We start from the raw sequence: 20,017 nt of genomic DNA on the forward strand, positions 1-20,017 counted from the left end.
ACACTTATTTACTTACTTATATCTACTGGAGACAAATTGTTTTATATTTCATCTGTCTCAAAATGTCTTTATCTTCTTTCATTAAAAAATAACTACTGAATTATAATTTTATACAATAAAATGGATCTATTTAATTTTATAGTTTAATTATTTTAACATATGTATACAGCCATGCATATAACGCCTTAAGCAAGGTATAATACTTTTTCATCATGCCAAAATTTTCCACATACCCCTTTCCATTAAATCTCTGCTTCACATCCCAGGAAGCAGGCAACACTAATTTACTTTCTATGAATAGATTACAATCATCTTTCCTAGAGTTTTATATAAGTGATATCTTAGAGCATATTCTCTTTTGTGCTTGGTAAATAGTGATTCTAAAGGTCATACATGTTATTGTGTATGTCAGAAGTCTTTAATTTGTATTACTGAGTAGTGTTCCTTTGTGTGGATATACCACAATTTATCTACTCTCTTGTTGATGGATATTTGGGTAGTTTTCTGTTTTTCCCTATTAGGATTAAAACTACTATTAACAGTCATGAGCAAGTTTACTGTGGATTTATGTTTCATACATCTTGGATAAGTACCTAAGAATTGAATTGCTAAGTCATAGGTAAATGTATGTTTAGACTAAGAGATGAATGGATGAATTTCCAAAATAGTTGCACTATATTTTATTATCATAAACATTATCATGAGAGACTCAGTTGCTCCATATACTTGTTATCAGATGCTTTTTTCTAGTATTTTTTATTTCAACTTTTCTAGTGTGTACTAGGGTCATGTCATTTTAGTTTTATGTTTCCCTGATGACTAATAATGCTAACCACTGTGGAAGGCAGAATAATGATATCCCAAAAATATCCACATCCTAATCCCTGGAATTTATGCTACCTTACATGGCAAAGGGGATGGAACAGGTGTGATTATCGATTAAGGACCTTGATATGAGATTATTTTGGATTAGTTAGGTGAGTCCAATTTAATTGCTGAGTCCTTAAAATTGTAGAATCTTTCCCAGCTGAGGTCAGGGTTAGAGGGAGATATGAAGGCTGTTGACTTTGAAGATGTAGAAGTGGGCTATGCATCAATTAATGTGGGAGTCTTTAAATGCTGAAAAAATGGGTGGGGGAGTCTTTCCTAGAGTCTCTAGAAAGGAGTGCAGCCCTGTGTATACATATTAATTTCAGCCCAAGGAGACCCATGTCAGCTTCTAAACCTACAAATTTGTAAGATAATAAATATGTTGCTTTAAACCACTAAATTTCTGGTCATTTCATATAGCAGTAATAGAAAACTAATGCAAACATGTTTTACTGTGCTTATTTGCTATCCATAGATCTTTGATTAGGTGTCTATTCAAATATTTTATTCAAATACTAGATTGTTTGAATTTTTATAATTGAATTGTGTAATTACTAGACACAAGTTATTTGTCAAACATATGGCATTTGTTTCCTGTTGGTGAATAAATTATCACACACTTAAATTTATAAAAATTTATTACCTCACAATGTTCACAGGACAGGAGTCTGTGGATGGTTTAACTGGGTCTTCTTTCAGGCTATAATTAAGGTGCTGAATGGAACTGTGATTTCCATCAGAGTGTTGGTTGTTGGAAGAATTTATTTCCTGACTGAGGTTCCTATTTCCTTGCTAGCTATCTTCCAGGGACCACTTTCTGTGCTTATAAAATATTCATTGTTCTTTGTCATGTAGCTTCCCTATTAGGCAGTTTAAAACATATACATTTTATTTCTTTCAGGTAAGTAAGAGCAGGTCTACTGTTGCTTTTTGTTTCTTTTAAAGATTTAACCAACTTATTATATCTGACCAACCCAGGATAGCCTTCCTTTGGTTTAACTCAGAATGAATTAATCAGTAACTTACCTATGGAAATGATACCCATTGATATATATTTGTTTATCCTACACATAAAGGAAGTTGATTATACAAGGGAGTACAGCAGGGGATGAGAATGAAAGGGGCAGCATTTCAGAACATTGCCAATCACAAGGATGTATTGCAAAGACTTCCTCTCAATCGATGATTTCTTTTTCCATTTTAAAATGCCGTCATTCAAGGAGTAGACTTTTTAAAACATTATTGAGGTATAATTGACATATTATATTAATTTAAAATATAAAATGTGACTCAATATTTGTATATATTGTTAAATGACTACCACAATCAGTTCAGTTCAGTCAGTCAGTTGTGCCCTACTCTTTGCAATCCCATGAACTTCAGCACACCAGGCTTTCCTGTCCATCACCAACTCCTGGAGCTTGCTCAAACTCATGTCCATCGAGACAGTGATGCTATCCAACCATCTCATCTTCTGTCATCCCCTTCTCCTCCTACCTTCAATCTTTCCTAACATCAGGGTCTTTTCCAATGAGTTGGTTCTTTGCAGCAGGTGGCCAACATATTGGAGTTCAGCATCAGTACTTCTTATGAATATTTAGGACTAATTTCCTTTAGGATGGATTGGTTTGATCTCCTTGCAGTCCAACTCTCAAGAGTCTTCTCCAACACCACAGTTCAAAAGTGTCAACCCCTCGGTGCTCAGCTTTCTTTATAGTTCAACTCTCACATCCATACTTGACTACTGCAAAAACCGTAGCTTTGACTAGATGGACATTTGTCAGCAAAGTAATGTCTCTGCTTTTTAATATGCTATCTAGGTTGGTCATAACTCTTCTTCCAAGGAGCAAACATCTTTTAATTCCATGGCTGCAGTCACCATCTGCAGTGACCATCTGCAGTGATTTTAGAATCAAAGAAAATAAAGTCTGTCACCATTTCCATCATTGCACTATTTGCCATAAAGTGATGGGACCGGATGCCATGATCTTAGTTTTTGATTGTTGAGTTTTTTTTTTTTTTTATTCTTCCAATTTTATTTTATTTTTAAACTTTACATAATTGTATTAGTTTTGCCAAATATCAAAATGAATCCGCCACAGGTATACATGTGTTCCCCATCCCGAACCCTCCTCCCTCCTCTCTCCCCATACCATCCCTCTGGGCCGTCCCAGTGCACCAGCCCCAAGCATCCAGCATCATGCATCGAACCTGGACTGGCAACTCGTTTCCTACATGATATTTTACATGTTTCATTGCCATTCTCCCAAATCTTCCCACCCTCTCCCTCTCCCACAGAGTCCATAAGACTGTTCTATACATCAGTGTCTCTTTTGCTGTCTTGTACACCGGGTTATTGTTACCATCTTTCTAAATTCCATATATGTGCGTTAGTATACTGTATTTGTGTTTTTCCTTCTGGCTTACTTCACTCTGTATAATAGGCTCCAGTTTCATCCACCTCATTAGAACTGATTCAAATGTATTCTTTTTAATGGCTGAGTAATACTCCATTGTGTATAGGTACCACAGCTTTCTTATCCATTCATCTGCTGATGGACATCTAGGTTGCTTCCATGTCTTGGCTATTATAAACAGTGCTGCGATGAACATTGGGGTACACGTGTCTCTTTCCCTTCTGGTTTCCTCAGTGTGTATGCCCAGCAGTGGGGTTGCTGGATCATAAGGCAGTTCTATTTCCAGTTTTTTAAGGAATCTCCACACTGTTTCCCATAGTGGCTGTACTAGTTTGCATTCCCACCAACAGTGTAAGAGGGTTCCCTTTTCTCCACACCCTCTCCAGCATTTATTATTTGTAGACTTTTGGATCGCAGCCATTCTGACTGGTGTGAAATGGTACCTCATAGTGGTTTTGATTTGCATTTCTCTGATAATGAGTGATGTTGAGCATCTTTTCATGTGTTTGTTAGCCATCTGTATGTCTTTTTTGGAGAAATGTCTATTTAGTTCTTTGGCCCATTTTTTGATTGGGTCGTTTATTTTTCTGGAGTTGAGCTGTAGGAGTTGCTTGTATATTTTTGAGATTAGTTGTTTGTCGGTTGCTTCATTTGCTATTATTTTCTCCCATTCTGAAGGCTGTCTTTTCACCTTGCTAAGAGTTTCCTTTGATGTGCAGAAGCTTTTAAGGTTAATTAGGTCCCATTTGTTTATTTTTGCTTTTATTTCCAATATTCTGGGAGGTGGGTCATAGAGGATCCTGCTGTGATGTATGTCGGAGAGTGTTTTGCCTATGTTCTCCTCTAGGAGTTTTATAGTTTCTGGTCTTACGTTTAGATCTTTAATCCATTTTGAGTTTATTTTTGTGTATGGTGTTAGAAAGTGGTCCAGTTTCATTCTTTTACAAGTGGTTGACCAGATTTCCCAGCACCACTTGTTAAAGAGATTGTCTTTAATCCATTGTATATTCTTGCCTCCTTTGTCAAAGATAAGGTGTCCATATGTGCGTGGATTTATCTCTGGGCTTTCTATTTTATTCCATTGATCAATATTTCTGTCTTTGTGCCAGTACCATACTGTCTTGATAACTGTGGCTTTGTAGTAGAGCCTGAAGTCAGGTAGGTTGATTCCTCCAGTTCCATTTTTCTTTCTCAAGATGGCTTTGGCTATTCGAGGTTTTTTGTATTTCCATACAAATTGTGAAATTATTTGTTCTAGCTCTGTGAAGAATACTGTTGGTAGCTTGATAGGGATTGCGTTGAATCTATAAATTGCTTTGGGTAGTATACTCATTTTCACTATATTGATTCTTCCAATCCATGAACATGGTATATTTCTCCATCTATTAGTGTCCTCTTTGATTTCTTTCACCAGTGTTTTATAGTTTTCTATATATAGGTCTTTAGTTTCTTTAGGTAGATATATTCCTAAGTATTTTATTCTTTCCATTGCAATGGTGAATGGAATTGTTTCCTTAATTTCTCTTTCTGTTTTCTCATTATTAGTGTATAGGAATGCCAGGGATTTCTCTGTGTTGATTTTATATCCTGCAACTTTACTGTAGTCATTGATTATTTCTAGTAATTTTCTGGTGGACTCTTTAGGGTTTTCTATGTAGAGGATCATGTCATCTGCAAATAGTGAGAGTTTTACTTCTTCTTTTCCAATTTGGATTCCTTTTATTTCTTTTTCTGCTCTGATTGCTGTGGCCAAAACTTCCAAAACTATGTTGAATAGTAATGGCGAAAGTGGGCACCCTTGTCTTGTTCCTGACTTTAGAGGAAATGCTTTCAATTTTTCACCATTGAGGATAATGTTTGCTGTGGGTTTGTCATATATAGCTTTTATTATGTTGAGGTATGTTCCTTCTATTCCTGCTTTCTGGAGAGTTTTTATCATAAATGGATGTTGAATTTTGTCAAAGGCTTTCTCTGCATCTATTGAGATAATCATATGGTTTTTATTTTTCAGTTTGTTAATGTGGTGTATTACATTGATTGATTTGCGGATATTGAAGAATCCTTGCATCCCTGGGATAAAGCCCACTTGATCATGGTGTATGATCTTTTTAATGTGTTGTTGGATTCTGATTGCTAGAATTTTGTTAAGGATTTTTGCATCTATGTTCATCACTGATATTGGCCTGTAGTTTTCTTTTTTTGTGGGATCTTTGTCAGGTTTTGGTATTAGGGTGATGGTGGCCTCATAGAATGAGTTTGGAAGTTTACCTTCCTCTGCAATTTTCTGGAAGAGTTTGAGCAGGATAGGTGTTAGCTCTTCTCTAAATTTTTGGTAGAATTCAGCTGTGAAGCCGTCTGGACTGGGGCTTTTGTTTGCTGGAAGATTTTTGATTACAGTTTCAATTTCCATGCTTGTGATGGGTCTGTTAAGATTTTCTATTTCTTCCTGGTCCAGTTTTGGAAAGTTGTACTTTTCTAAGAATTTGTCCATTTCTTCCACGTTGTCCATTTTATTCGCATATAATTGTTGATAGTAGTCTCTTATGATCCTTTGTATTTCTGTGTTGTCTGTTGTGATCTCTCCATTTTCATTTCTAATTTTGTTGATTTGATTTTTCTCCCTTTGTTTCTTGATGAGTCTGGCTAATGGTTTGTCAATTTTATTTATCCTTTCAAAGAACCAGCTTTTGGTTTTGTTGATTTTTGCTATGGTCTCTTTTGTTTCTTTTGCATTTATTTCTGCTCTAATTTTTAAGATTTCTTTCCTTCTACTAACCCTGGGGTTCTTCATTTCTTCCTTTTCTAGTTGCTTTAGGTGTAGAGTTAGGTTATTTATTTGACTTTTTTCTTGTTTCTTGAGGTGTGCCTGTATTGCTATGAACTTTCCCCTTAGGACTGCTTTTACCGTGTCCCACAGGTTTTGGGTTGTTGTGTTTTCATTTTCATTCGTTTCTATGCAAATTTTGATTTCTTTTTTGATTTCTTCTGTGATTTGTTGGTTATTCAGCATCGTGTTGTTCAGCCTCCATATGTTGGAATTTTTAATAGTTTTTCTCCTGTAATTGAGATCTAATCTTACTGCATTGTGGTCAGAAAAAATGCTTGGAATGATTTCTATTTTTTTGAATTTACCAAGGCTAGCTTTATGGCCCAGGATGTGATCTATCCTGGAGAAGGTTCCATGTGCGCTTGAGAAAAAGGTGAAATTCATTGTTTTGGGATGAAATGACCTATAGATATCAATTAGGTCTAACTGGTCTATTGTATCGTTTAAAGTTTGTGTTTCCTTGTTAATTTTCTGTTTAGTTGATCTATCCATAGGTGTGAGTGGGGTATTAAAGTCTCCCACTATTATTGTGTTATTGTTAATTTCTCCTTTCATACTTGTTAGCATTTGTCTTACGTACTGTGGTGCTCCCATGTTGGGTGCATATATATTTATAATTGTTATATCTTCTTCTTGGATTGATCCTTTGATCATTATGTAGTGACCTTCTTTGTCTCTTTTCACAGCCTTTGTTTTAAAGTCTATTTTATCTGATATGAGTATTGCTACTCGTGCTTTCTTTTGGTCCCTATTTGCATGGAAAATCTTTTTCCAGGCCTTCACTTTCAGTCTGTATGTGTCCCCTGTTTTGAGGTGGGTCTCCTGTAGACAACATATGTAGGGGTCTTGTTTTTGTATCCATTCAGCCAGTCTTTGTCTTTTGGTTGGGGCATTCAACCCATTTACATTTAAGGTAATTACTGATAAGTATGATCCCGTTGCCATTTACTTTATTGTTTTGGGTTTGAATTTATACACCGTTTTTGTGTTTCCTGTCTAGAGAATATCCTTTAGTATTTGTTGGAGACCTGGTTTGGTGGTGCAGAATTCTCTCAGCTTTTGCTTGTCTGAAAAGCTTTTGATTTCTCCTTCATACTTGAATGAGATCCTTGCTGGGTACAATAATCTGGGCTGTAGGTTATTTTCTTTCATCATTTTAAGTATGTCTTGCCATTCCCTCCTGGCTTGAAGAGTTTCTATTGAAAGATCAGCTGTTATCCTTATGGGAATTCCCTTGTGTGTTATTTGTTGTTTTTCCCTTGCTGCTTTTAATATTTGTTCTTTGTGTTTGATCTTTGTTAATTTGATTAATATGTGTCTTGGGGTGTTTCTCCTTGGGTTTATCCTGTTTGGTACTCTCTGGGTTTCTTGGACTTGGGTGATTATTTCCTTCCCCATTTTAGGGAAGTTTTCCACTATTATCTCCTCAAGTATTTTCTCATGGTCTTTCTTTTTGTCTTCTTCTTCTGGAACCCCTATGATTCGAATGTTGTAGCGTTTAATATTGTCCTGGAGGTCTCTGAGATTGTCCTCATTTCTTTTAATTCGTTTTTCTTTTATCCTCTCTGATTCATTTATTTCTACCATTCTATCTTCTAATTCACTAATCCTTTCTTCTGCCTCTGTAATTCTACTCTTTGTTGCCTCCAGAGTGTTTTTAATTTCACTTATTGCATTATTCATTATATATTGACTCTTTTTTATTTCTTCTAGGTCCTTGTTAAACCTTTCTTGCATCTTCTCAATCCTTGTCTCCAGGCTATTTATCTGTGATTCCATTTTAGTTTCAAGATTTTGGATCAATTTCACTATCATTATTTGGAATTCTTTATCAGGTAGATTCCCTATCTCTTCCTCTTTTGTTTGGTTTGGTGGGCATTTATCCTGTTCCTTTATCTGCTGAGTATTCCTCTGTCTCTTCATCTTGTTTAAATTGCTGAGTTTGGGGTGTCCTTTCTGTATTCTGGGAGTTTGTGGAGTTCTCTTTATTATGGCGTTTCCTCACTGTGTGTGGGTTTGTACAGGTGGCTTGTCAAGGTTTCCTGGTTAGGGAAGCTTGTGTCGGTGTTTTGGTGGGTGGAGCTGTATTTCTTCTCTCTGGAGTGCAATGAAATGTCCAGTAATGAGTTATGAGATGTCTATAGTTTTGGGGTGACTTTGGGCAGCCTGTATCTTGAAGCTCAGGGCTGTGTTCCTTTGTTGCTGGAGAATTTGCTTGGTATGTCTTGCCCTGAACTTATTGGCCCTTGTGTGGTGCTTGGTTTCAGTGTTGGTATGGAGGCATTTGATGAGCTCCTGTCAATGAATGTTCCTTGGAGTCAGGAGTTCCCTGGAGTCAGGGTTTGGACTTAAGTCTCCTGCTTCCGATTATCGGTCTTATTTTTACAGTAGTTTCAAAACTTCTCCTTCTATACAGCACCATTGATAAAACATCTACATTAAAGATGATAAGTTTCTCTACAGTGAGGGTCACTCAGAGAGGTTCACAGGGTTACATGGAGAAGAGAAGAGGGAGGAGGGAGTTAGAGGTGACCCAAATGAGATGAGGTGAATCAATAGTGGAGAGAGTGGGCTAGCCAGTAGTCACTTCCTTATGTGCACTCCACAACTGGACCACTCAGAGATGTTCACGGGGTTATACAGAGAAGAGAAGAAGGAGGAAGGTAACAGAGGTGGCCAGAAGGATAAAAGGGGGGAATGAAAAGGAGGGAGACAGATCCAACCAGTAATCAGTTCTCTAAGTGTTCTCCACCATCTGGAACACACAGAAATTCACAGAGTTGGGTAGAGTAGAGAGGGGTTAGGGAGGAGACACAGGCGACCTGGTGGAGAAAAAGGAGGGTCCAAAGGGAGAGAGAGCAGTCAAGCCAGTAATCTCACTCCCTAGTGAAAAATGGGTCCTGAAGATTGGGTCCTTAAAGGTACAAAATTGGTAACAAATACATAAAAGCAAAAATCAAAAATCTAGAGTAGAGTTTGGAATTTCAAAAATACGATGTTAAAGAAAAGAAGAAGGAAAAGAAAGAGAGAAAGAACGAACAAACAAAAACAAACAAGGTCGCGAAAATTATAAAGAAAGTACAGGTACAAAATTGATAACTAATACCAGAAAGCGAAAATTAAAAATCTAGAGTAGAGTTTGGAATTTCAAAAATACGATGTTAAAGAAAAGAAGAAGGAAAAGAAAGAGAGAAAAAACGAACAAACAAAAACAAACAAGGTCGCGAAAATTATAAAGAAAGTACAGGTACAAAATTGATAACTAATACCAGAAAGCAAAAATTAAAAATCTAGAGTAGAGTTTGGAATTTCAAAAACACAATGTTAAAAAAAAAAAAAAAAAAAAGAAGAAGAAGAAAAATAAAGAGAGAAAACAAACAAACAAATACAAACAATGTCACAAAAATTATAAAGAAAATACAGGTACAAAATTGATATCAAATACCAAAAAGCATAAATTAAAAATCTAGAGTAAAGTTTGGAATTTCAGATATACAATGTTATATAAAAGAAGAAGAGAAAGAAACAGAGAAGAAGAAAAAGAAAAAGAAAAAAAAAAAGAAAAAAAAAAGTCACAGAAATTATATAAAAAAAAACTATAGGTACAAAATTGATAACATATACCAAAAAGCGAAAATTAAAAATCTAGAGTAGAGTTTGGAATTTCAAAAATACAATGTTAAAGAAAAGAAGAAAAAAACAAAAACAAAAACAAACAAACAAAAAAAAACAAGGTCAAAAAATTATAAAATATATATATGTGAAGTTTGCTGAAGAAGAAGAAAATAGGGTCTTTTTTTTTTTTTTTTGCAAAGTAATAGGTTATAAAAGTGAAAATTAAAGGAACAATAGAGGACTTAAATTTTTTTTTTTTTTTTAGTTAAAAAAAAAAAAAAGAAAGAATGATCGTAAAAATAATAAAAATATATCTAGGACTTTTTTGTTTTTTTTTTTGTGGGTGTTGTGGGTTCAGTTCATTTTTGGCTAGTTCCTTGGTCAGATTTATATTTCTCAAGATCTATAGGCCCCTTCCTATGTAGTCCGTAGTAACCACAGGGTTTTGATCTATTGCCTGTAGCTTCCAAGGCGTTTCCCTCTGTTATGTCTTCTTCTGTTTGCTAGTCTCTTCAGTATCTGGTTTCCGCCCTGACTCAAAGGGCATGGTGGAGGACACTTTTTTTTTTTTTTTTTTAGGCTTACTTGTTCAGTCGCGCTGTGGGGATGGAGGGAGGGATGCTGCAAACAAATAACACTGGCGTGGGCTCGCAGTGCCTCAGCCACCCTGGGTCTGCCCCCGCTCACGGCGCGTGTAGCCTCCCTGTCCACACTGCTCGGACTCTAGGTTGTTCTGCCGGGAACAATCCGAGGCTGGCCCTGGGCTGCATGCACCTCCCAGGTCCAAGCCGCTCAGGTTCAGGCACTCGGGTAGTCCTCAGAGGCGCAGACTCAGTTGGGCCTGCGTTTTGTGCTCTTCCCAGGTCCGAGCGCCAATTTGCTCTTCCCAGGCAAGCGCCAATGCTGCGACTTATCGCCTCCCCGCCACTCGGTTATCTGGATGTAAAACCGGCGCACCTTCTCAGGCAGATGTTGACCGTCCAGACCCCCAAGAAGTTTTAGTTAGCAAAGAAGCCTGCTTACAATTTTATAGATAATGTCTCTCTGGGGCTGCGATTGCCCCCTTCCGGCTCTGGCTGCCTGTCACTGGAGGGGGAAGGTCTGCAGCCGGCTATCTCTGTTCAGTCCTTTGTTCTGTGTGCGGGCCTGGCGGTCTTAGGTTAGGGCTGGCTTTTCGCGTGGTAGGTATCCCACAGTCTGGTTTGCTAGCCCAAATTATTTCGCTCAGATAGCGCTCAGGGTATTCAGGCCAGATTCTTACTCTCAGCGATGCAGCCCACGCCGCGCCTCCCTGCCCAGCCCCGGTTTGCTAATGGCGGATGCAGGCGTCTGCGCTGCTTCTCTGCTGGGGGAGTTACCGTAGGGCTCGCAATCTGCGAGTTTTAAATTGTTTATTTATTTTTTCTCCCTGTTATGTTGCCCTCTGTGCTTCCAAAGCTCGGCACAGATTCGGCAGTGAGAAGGTTTCCTGATGTTTGGAAACTTCTCTCTTTTTAAGATTCCCTTCCCGGGACGGAACTCCGTCCCTCCCTCTTTTGTCTCTTTTTGTTTGTTTGTTTTTAATATTTTTTCCTACCTCCTTTCGAAGAGTTGGGTTGCTTTTCTGGGTGCCTGATGTCCTCTGCCGGCATTCAGAAGTTGTTTTGTGGAATTTACTCGACGTTTAAATGTTCTTTTGATGAATTTGTGGGGGAGAAAGTGTTCTCCCCGTCCTACTCCTCCGCCATCTTCAAGATCTGATTGTTGAGTTTTAAGCCAGCATTTTCACTCTCCTCTTTCATGGTTCAACTTGTAAAGAATCCACCTGTGATGAGGGAGACCTGGGTTCGATCCCTGGGTTGGGAATATTCCCTGGAGAAGGGAAAGGCTAACCATGCCAATATTCTAGCCTAGAGAATTCCATGTACTGTATAGTTCATGGGGTCATAAAGAGTCAGACACGACTGAGCAACTTTCACTATTAACTTTAGTCACCATGATGTACATTGCATTTCTATGATTTCTTTATTTTATAACTGAAAGTTTAAAACATTTGACTCCATTCACACAATTCTCCCAGCCCTCAGCCCTGCTGCCACACAATCTATTCTCTGTATATAAGAACATTTTTAAAGAAATTATCAGAGTTTACATGCAACTGAGGACGTGATGTATGCCTTTATCAGCCTAACATTTAACTTAACATAATGCCCTCAAAGTCCATTTACATTGTTGTGATGTCCTTCTTTCAATGGCTAAATAATATTCCATTGTCTGTGTGTGTGTGTGTGTGTACACCATATTTTTATATTCATTCATCTTTAATTGATATAAATTTTTCCATACCCTGGCTATTAGAAATAATGTAGCAATAAACATTGGGGTATTATAACTTTTTGATAGTGTTTATTTTTTTTTAATACCGAGAAATAAAATTGCCGGATCACATGGAAGCTACATTTTTAATTTTTGAGGAACTTCTATACTGGTTTCCCATAACTGCTTTGTTTTATTCCTACCCACAGTGCACAAGTTTTCCCTTTTCTCCACACCTTTGCCAATACTTATTGTCACTTATGTTTTTTTCAGTGTCTATAGTTAATTTTATTTTAATATAATTTAAGCACATATCATTTAGAAAATAACAAGAAAAATGTATGTACTAGAGTTGATGCCATTACATTTGGACAAAGCTGGCAAGTTCCTGCTACTAGCATAGCTCAGAAGGCAACACTAAGGTGACCTAATATATTGGAATAAATGTTGTGGCTTTTGGCCCACAGTTTGATAGCTCTCAGGGTTAACCTGAAGTTGTCAGTGTTTGGCACTAGATGTAAAATTTCATTGGTTACTCTGCAATCATTAAGACTTCTTATACATATCTAAATTTTTAAGCAGACTGTCATATTTTAAGTCCAAGTCTTCTGGAATAGTCTGAAGTGCTAATCTTGCAAACAAAATATCAGTCTCTATCCCATCAAACAGTTTGATAACTGGTACAAATGCCTCTTCAACAGCTCTTAAATCTTTTATTTCTCCCTGTAATTTCAACTTAACATAGAATGAGGAGAAAAAGTCACTTTGATCAACATGTGTTGGTGTAACACACAATGCATCAATATTGGTGTCTTTTCTATGTACTCCTGTTCTGTAAGATCCAGATATAAACATTTTCCCACCAACATGTTCAATTACAGATTGTGGAAGATTCTTGCTTTTACTGATTTCTCTTATCCACTCTTACCAGGTTAACTTTCCCAAAATAAAAATCCTGCACTGAAGTTCCTCTTATTCTTCAAAAATCTGAAAAGTCTTCAGAATCTCTACTAGTTTCTGTGTAAGTAGGCAGTCAGTCTCCTTGGGGGCTGCTAATCTGAAGGGATTAGAAACTGGGAAGGCCACTGACTCCTGCACTGGCACCCAGTCATACCCTGTCCCCCTAGTCTGCTACTGCAGCCATACTCTGGGCATGACCCACTGAGGCGGGAAGGAAGGGTGTGGGCTGAGTCAGCCCCGTGTCCAACCTCATTCTAACTCAGGACTAAAGTATTTTATTTTAAAATAAAAGTGTTGATTTCAAAATTTGCTAATTGCCTTTTTACTAGAGGCACTATAATGTATCATTCAATCCAGAACACTTAAAAATTATATATAACTCAAACAAACACACACACATATTTAATATAGGCATCTTAAGTGCATAGGTTGTGAATATTTACATATATCTAGGTGCATCTAAGTAACTGACACACAAAAGAAGGTTCAGTTCAGTTCACTTCAGTTGCTCAGTTGTGTCCGATTCTTTGTGACCCCATGAACTGCAGCACACCAGGCCTCCCTGTCCATCACCAACTCCCGGAGTTTACACAAACTCGTGTCCATTGAGTCGGTAATGCCATCCAACCATCTCATCCTCTGTCATCCCCTTTTCCTCCCTCCATCAATCGTTCCCAGCATCAGGGTCTTTTCAAAGAGGCAGCTCTTCGTGTCAAGTGGACAAAGTATTGGAGTTTCAGCTTCAACATCAATCCTTCCAATGAACACCCAGGACTGATCTCCTTTAGGATGGACTGGTTGGACCTCCTTGAAGTCCAAGGGACTCTCAAGAGTCTTCTCCAGCACCACAGTTCAAAAGCATCAAAGCTCACCTAATTGTGCTGAGACAGAAGGCATAATCAGGACTGACTGTTTCCCTGTAAATTATTAGTGCTAGATTGTATCACATCAGGAAACACATTTCTTCTTGTACCATGCCTGGTGATGTTAAGATTGAATACCTGATGTTCATGGATTGGAAGAATCAATATAGTGAAAATGAGTATACTACCCAAAGCAATCTATAGATTCAATGCAATCCCTATCAAGCTATCAACGGTATTTTTCAGAAAATTAGAACAAATAATTTCACAATTTGTATGGAAATACAAAAAACCTTGAATAGCCAAAGCAATCTTGAGAAAGAAGAATGGAACTGGAGGAATTAACCTGCCTGACTTCAGGCTATACTACATAGCAACTGTAATCAAGCCAGTATAGTACTGGCACGAAGAGAAACATAGATCAATGAAACAAAATAGAAAGCCCAGAGATAAATCCACGCACCTAAGGACACCTTATCTTTGACAAAGGAGTCAAGAAGATATAATGGAAAAAAGACAATCTCTTTAACAAGTAGTGCTGGGAAAACTGGTTAACCACTTGTAAAAGAATTAAACTAGAACACTTTCTAACACCATACACAAAAATAAACTCAAAATGGATTAAAGACCTACATGTAAGACCAGAAACTATAAAACTCCTAGAGGAAAACATAAGCAAAACACTCTCTGACATAAACCACAGCAGGATCCTCTATGAGCCACCTCCTAGAGTAATGGCAATAAAAGCAATAAACAAATGGGACCTAATTAAACTTAAAAGCTTTTGCACAACAAAGGAAACTATAAGCAAGGTGAAAATACAGCCTTCAGAATGGAAGAAAATAATATCAAACAAAGCAACTGACAAAGAATTAATCTCAAAAATATACAAGCAACTCCTGCAGCTCAATTCCAGAAAAATAAACCACCCAATCAAAAAATAGGCCAAAGAACTAAACAGACATTTCTCCAAAGAAGACATACAAATGGCTCACAAACACACGAAAAGATGCTCAACATCACTCATTATCAGAGAAATGAAAATCAAAACTACAATGAGGTACCATTTCACGCCAGTCAGAATGGCTGCTATCAAAAAGTCTACAAATGATAAATGCTGGAGAGGGTATGGAGAAAAAGAAACCCTCTTACACTGTTGGTGGGAATGCAAATTAGTACAGCCACTATGGAGAACAGTGTGGAGATTCCTTAAAAAATTGGAAATAGAACTGCCATACGACCCAGCAATCCCACTGCTGGGCATACACACTGAGGAAACCAGAATTGAAAGAGACACATGTACTCCAATGTTCATAGGAGCACTGTTTCCAATAGTCAGGACATGGAAGCAACTTAGATGTTCATCAGCAGACAAATGGATCAGAAATCTGTGATACATATACACAATGGAATATTACTCAGCTATTAAAAATAGTGCATTTGAATCAGTTCTAATGAGGTGGATGAAACTTGAGCCTATTATACAGAGTGAAGTACTTTGGAAAGAAAAACACCAATACAGTATATTAACACATATATATGGAATTTAGAAAGATGGTAATGATGACCCTATATGCAAGACAACAAAAGAGACACATATGTAAAGAACAGACTGTTGGACTCTGTGGGAGTAGGCGAGGGTGGGATGATTTGAGAAAATAGCATTGAAACATGTATATTATCATATGTGAAACAGATCACCAGTCCAGGTTTTATGCATGAGGCAAGGTGCTCAGGGCTGGTGCACTGGGATGACCCTTATGGATGGGATGGGGAGGGAGGTGGGAGGGAGGGTCAGGATGGGAAACACATGTACACCCATGGCTGATTCATGTGAATGTATGGAAAAACCACCACAATATTACAAAGTAATTAGCCTCCAATTAAAATAAAAAATAAAAAAAAATTGAATTCCTGGTTAAGGTGTACATGACCAAATTTCAACTTTTGTCTATAAATGCCTTCTTGTCCAATGTATCAATTTACTTGAGGCACTTTCAAGCAAATTAATTCCATTCAATGAATTAGTATTTTCAAAATGTCCCCATTTCCTTTCTCCTCTGCTCCTTTAGAGCTGGGCATCTTTGGAGAGACAGTCACTTCTGCTTCTGTTTTCCCTCAGTTCACAGGCTTTCTTTTTTCATGTAGTCTTGTAAGTAGGCTGTGCATCCTGGAAGCAGGAAGCAGGAAGAGAGTGGAGTGGCCCAGAGTTCTGCTGTCTAAAGTCACCATGGAGTTTATTATAGTCACTTCTCTATCATTAATTATAAACATAGCTGTACTCTTTTACAGGTATTATGATTTCACTGCAGTTTTTTTTTTTTGGTAATACTGTTTTTCTGTGTACACACTCAGTGCAGAGCATATTGTCCTCCAGATATGGGAGTTGAAAATCACCAGCCAGTATTAGGAAAAGTGCCCTCCATTTTCCAGGCACCCAGGCCTGCCCAGTGTGAAACTGTAAACGAACTCAGCCTTCTGTGTTAGCAGGGAGACTTTCCCCATGGCCCACATACCACCAGACCTCACAAGTCTCTTGTGATTGTACTGACTACGTCTTCAGGGCCCTGGCTGTCATTCTGCTCTAGGCAGCAAACACAGCCTCTGGGTCAGGGGCAGAAGTTGACACAACTCCCTCAAGAGGCAGAGGAGCTCCCTCAAGGGCAGGTGGCCCCTCTGCAGGAAGAGCAGCCCCTTCAGAAGACATCATTCTCTCAACAGAGCATTCCAGTGGTATTTCCCCCTTTTCTATCTTTATTCTTTTCGATAGGAACAGGATCCTGGCATCCTGAGCTCTGGCAGGAATATTTTTTGATGAGGATAGGCTTATTCACAGGGTCGTTTATATCCATCTAGTTTCCAGCCTTTGATGCTCAGTTTTAACTGCTGGCACCAAGCACAATTGACATCCCTATAGACCAGGTTGACAGGCTGCAGGACAGAAGGTAGAGGGGAGATGGGGATTGGAGTTGGTGTCTTTGGAAATTGTGATGTATCCCTGGATTTCAAGCTGTGCTATTTTTTATCTCTTTTTCTTTTGGTCCCCTGTGCAGAATTTTTTGCTATCTCTGCTTCACCAGAAGTTCCCTCCCCCTCTTCAGCTTCTACTTCTACTCCTATATTCTCCAGACTTCTCTGTGGTGCTGTCCTCCTTGTTTGTGCTCTCCATGCTCAGAAAAGTCAAGGCTGATAAAATTAAGACTCTCCTTACTTAGAAATCTCTGTTATCTTTTTGATAATACCCATTCTAACATGTGTGAGGAAGTATCTCGCTGTTTTTTTTTTTATTATTCCAGTTTTACTGAAATATAATTGACATACAGCACTGTATAAGTTTAAGGTGCATGGCATAATGATTTGATATATATATCATGGAATGATCACCACAATAAGTTTAATGAATATCCATCATCTTATATAGATACAAAATTAAAGAAATAGAAAAAAACATTTCCTTGTGATGAGTATTCTTAGGATTTACAGGCATAACAACTTTCATATAAAATACACAGCAGTGTTAATTCTATTTATCATGTTGCACATTATATCCTCAGTACTTATTTGTCTTATAAGAGGAAGTTTGTTCCTTTTTACTGCCTTCATGCAGTCCCCATTCTTCCCAGATCCTGCCTCTGGTAATCACAAATCTGAACTCTTTTTCTATGAGTTTGTTTGATTGGTTGTTTATTTTTGAATTATAACTAACCAAAACACTTTGTTACTTTGTGCTACACAACATAGTGATTTGATATTTCTATACATTTTGTTCTTTCAGTTGTGTTGTACTTCTTTCAGGATCTTAGTCCCCTGGTCAGGGATTGAATCTGGGCCCTCAGGAATGAAAACATGTAGTCCTAACCACTTGACAACTAGAGAAGTCCCTTCCATACCTTTCTAAATGATCACCTTAGTAAGTCTAGTTATGATCTGTCACCATATAAAGTTATCATATACTTTTTGACTATATTCTCCCACACTGTACATTTCATAACTGTGACATTTATTTTGCAACAGGAAGTTTGTCTCTCTGAATGTTTCTCACCTATTTATTTCTTGTTCCTACTTTTCTTTCTTTCAACTACATATATGCTCTCTATCAATAATTCTGTTTCTGTTTTGTTTGTTTCTTTGTTCTTAGATTCCACATATAAGTGAAATCATATAGTATTTTTCTTTCTGTCTAACTTATTTCAATTATCAAAATATCCTCTGGGTCCATCTATGTGGTTGCAAATGCAAAATTTCATTCTTAATGGCTGAGTAATGTGTGTGTGTGTGTGTGTGCACACGTGCGTATCACATCTTTATTCATTTATCTGCTGATTGATACTTGGGTTGTTTTCACATCTTGGCTATTTTTAATATTGTTGTGATGAACATAGGGGTGCATATATATTTTCAAATAAATGTTTTCGTTTTCTTTGCATAAATAACCAGGAGTAGAGTTTCAGGATCATATGTTGGTTTTAGTTTTTTGAGGAAACTCCATATTGTTTTCCTTCATGGTGACAGCAATTTACATTTCTACCAATAGTGCACGAGTGTACTCTTTTCTTCTCATCTTTGCCAACACTCATCATTTGTCTTGTTAATAATAGCCATTCTTACAGGTGTAAATCTTTTGTGTTTCCATACAAATTTCAGAATTGCTCTAGTTCAGTGAAAAATGCCATTGGTATTCTGATATGAATTGCATTGAATCTGAATATTGCCTTGAATCATATGGTCATATTATTTCTTCCAATCCATCAACACAGTATATATTTCCATCTCTTTGTATCCTCTTCAATTTCCTTCATCAATGTCATAGTTTTCTGAGTACAGGTTTTAATTCCTTAGACATATAATTAGCTATTTTATACTTTTTGAGACATAAGAGACATGGGTTTAATCCCTGGGTCGGGAAGATATCCTGGAGAAGGAAAATGGCAACCCACTCCATTATTATTGCCTTGAAAAAAACATGGACAGAGGAGTCTGGTGTGCTACAGTCCATGGGGTCACAAAGAGTGGGACACGACTGAAGTGACTTAGCACACACAAATTTTATACTTTTGATGCTATTGTAAATGAGATTGTTTTCATAATCTTGCTTTCTGGCAGTTTGTTGTTAGCATATAGAAATGCAAAGTTTCTGGATATTAATTTTGTATGCTATAACTTTACTGAATTTATTATGAGTTTAGAGTTTTTTGGTGACATCTTTAGTGTAGTATAACATCTTTATAGTATCAGTTATACTACAGTATACTATGAGTCATTTATATTATAGTATTGTATGCTGCTGCTGCTGCTGTGTCACTTCAATCATGTTCGACTCTGTGCGACCCAATAGGTGGCAGCCCACCAGGCTCCCCCGTCACTGGGATTCTCCAGGCAAGAACACTGGAGTGGGTTGCCATTTCCTTCTCCAATGCATGAAAGTGAAAAGTGAAAGTGAAGTCACTCAGTCGTGTCCGACTCTTAGTGACCCCATGGACTGCAGCCTACTAGGTTTCTCTCTCCATGGGATTCTCCAGGCAAGAATACTGGAGTGGGTTGCCATTTCCTTCTCCAGGGGAGCTTCCCAACCCAGGGATCAAACCTGGGTCTCCTGCATTGCAGGCAGACGCTTAACCTCTGAGCCACCAGGGAAGGCCTAATAGTATAGATAATGTTACGTTATCTGCAAAAGTGAGAGTTTTCTTTCTTTCTAATTTGGATTAGTTTTATTTCTTTTTCTTGTCTGACTGCTGTAGTCAGGATATCAAATACTATGTTGAATAAAAATGGCAAATATAGGCATCTTTATTTTAGTCCTGTTCTTAAAGGAAATGATTTCAACTTTTCACCATTAAATATGTTGTTAATGGTAAGCTTGTCTTCAGTTCAGTTCAGTTCAATTCAGTTGCTCAGTCATATTCAACTCTTTGTGACCCCATGGACTGCAGCACGCCAGGCCTCCCTATTCATCACCAACTCCCACAGTTTACTCAAACTCATGTCCATTGAGTCAGTGATGCCATCCAACCATCTCATTCTCTGTTGTCCCCTTCTCCTCCCACCTTCAATCTTTCCCAACATCAGGGTCTTTTCAAATGAGTCAAATGAGCTTTTCTTACATGGCCTTTTTAATATTTATGTTGTTGTTGCTGTTCATTTGCTAAGTCATGTTCAATTCTTGTGACCCC

General features: G+C 37.7%; 2 pseudogenes; both read right to left on the reverse strand.

Annotated features, from left to right (window-relative positions):
* Nucleotides 1-12,338: 12,338 nt before the first annotated feature.
* On the reverse strand, nt 12,339-13,881 carry LOC147340974 (poly(A) polymerase type 3-like; annotated as a pseudogene).
* Nucleotides 13,882-16,107: 2,226 nt separating this feature from the next.
* On the reverse strand, nt 16,108-17,016 carry LOC147340975 (developmental pluripotency-associated protein 4 pseudogene; annotated as a pseudogene).
* Nucleotides 17,017-20,017: the final 3,001 nt, after the last annotated feature.

This window comes from Bos grunniens, chromosome X (assembly GCF_055505025.1).
Source record: "Bos grunniens cultivar Pamir isolate PY7600 chromosome X, Bosgru_T2T1.0, whole genome shotgun sequence".
Taxonomy (NCBI): Eukaryota; Metazoa; Chordata; class Mammalia; order Artiodactyla; family Bovidae; genus Bos; species Bos grunniens.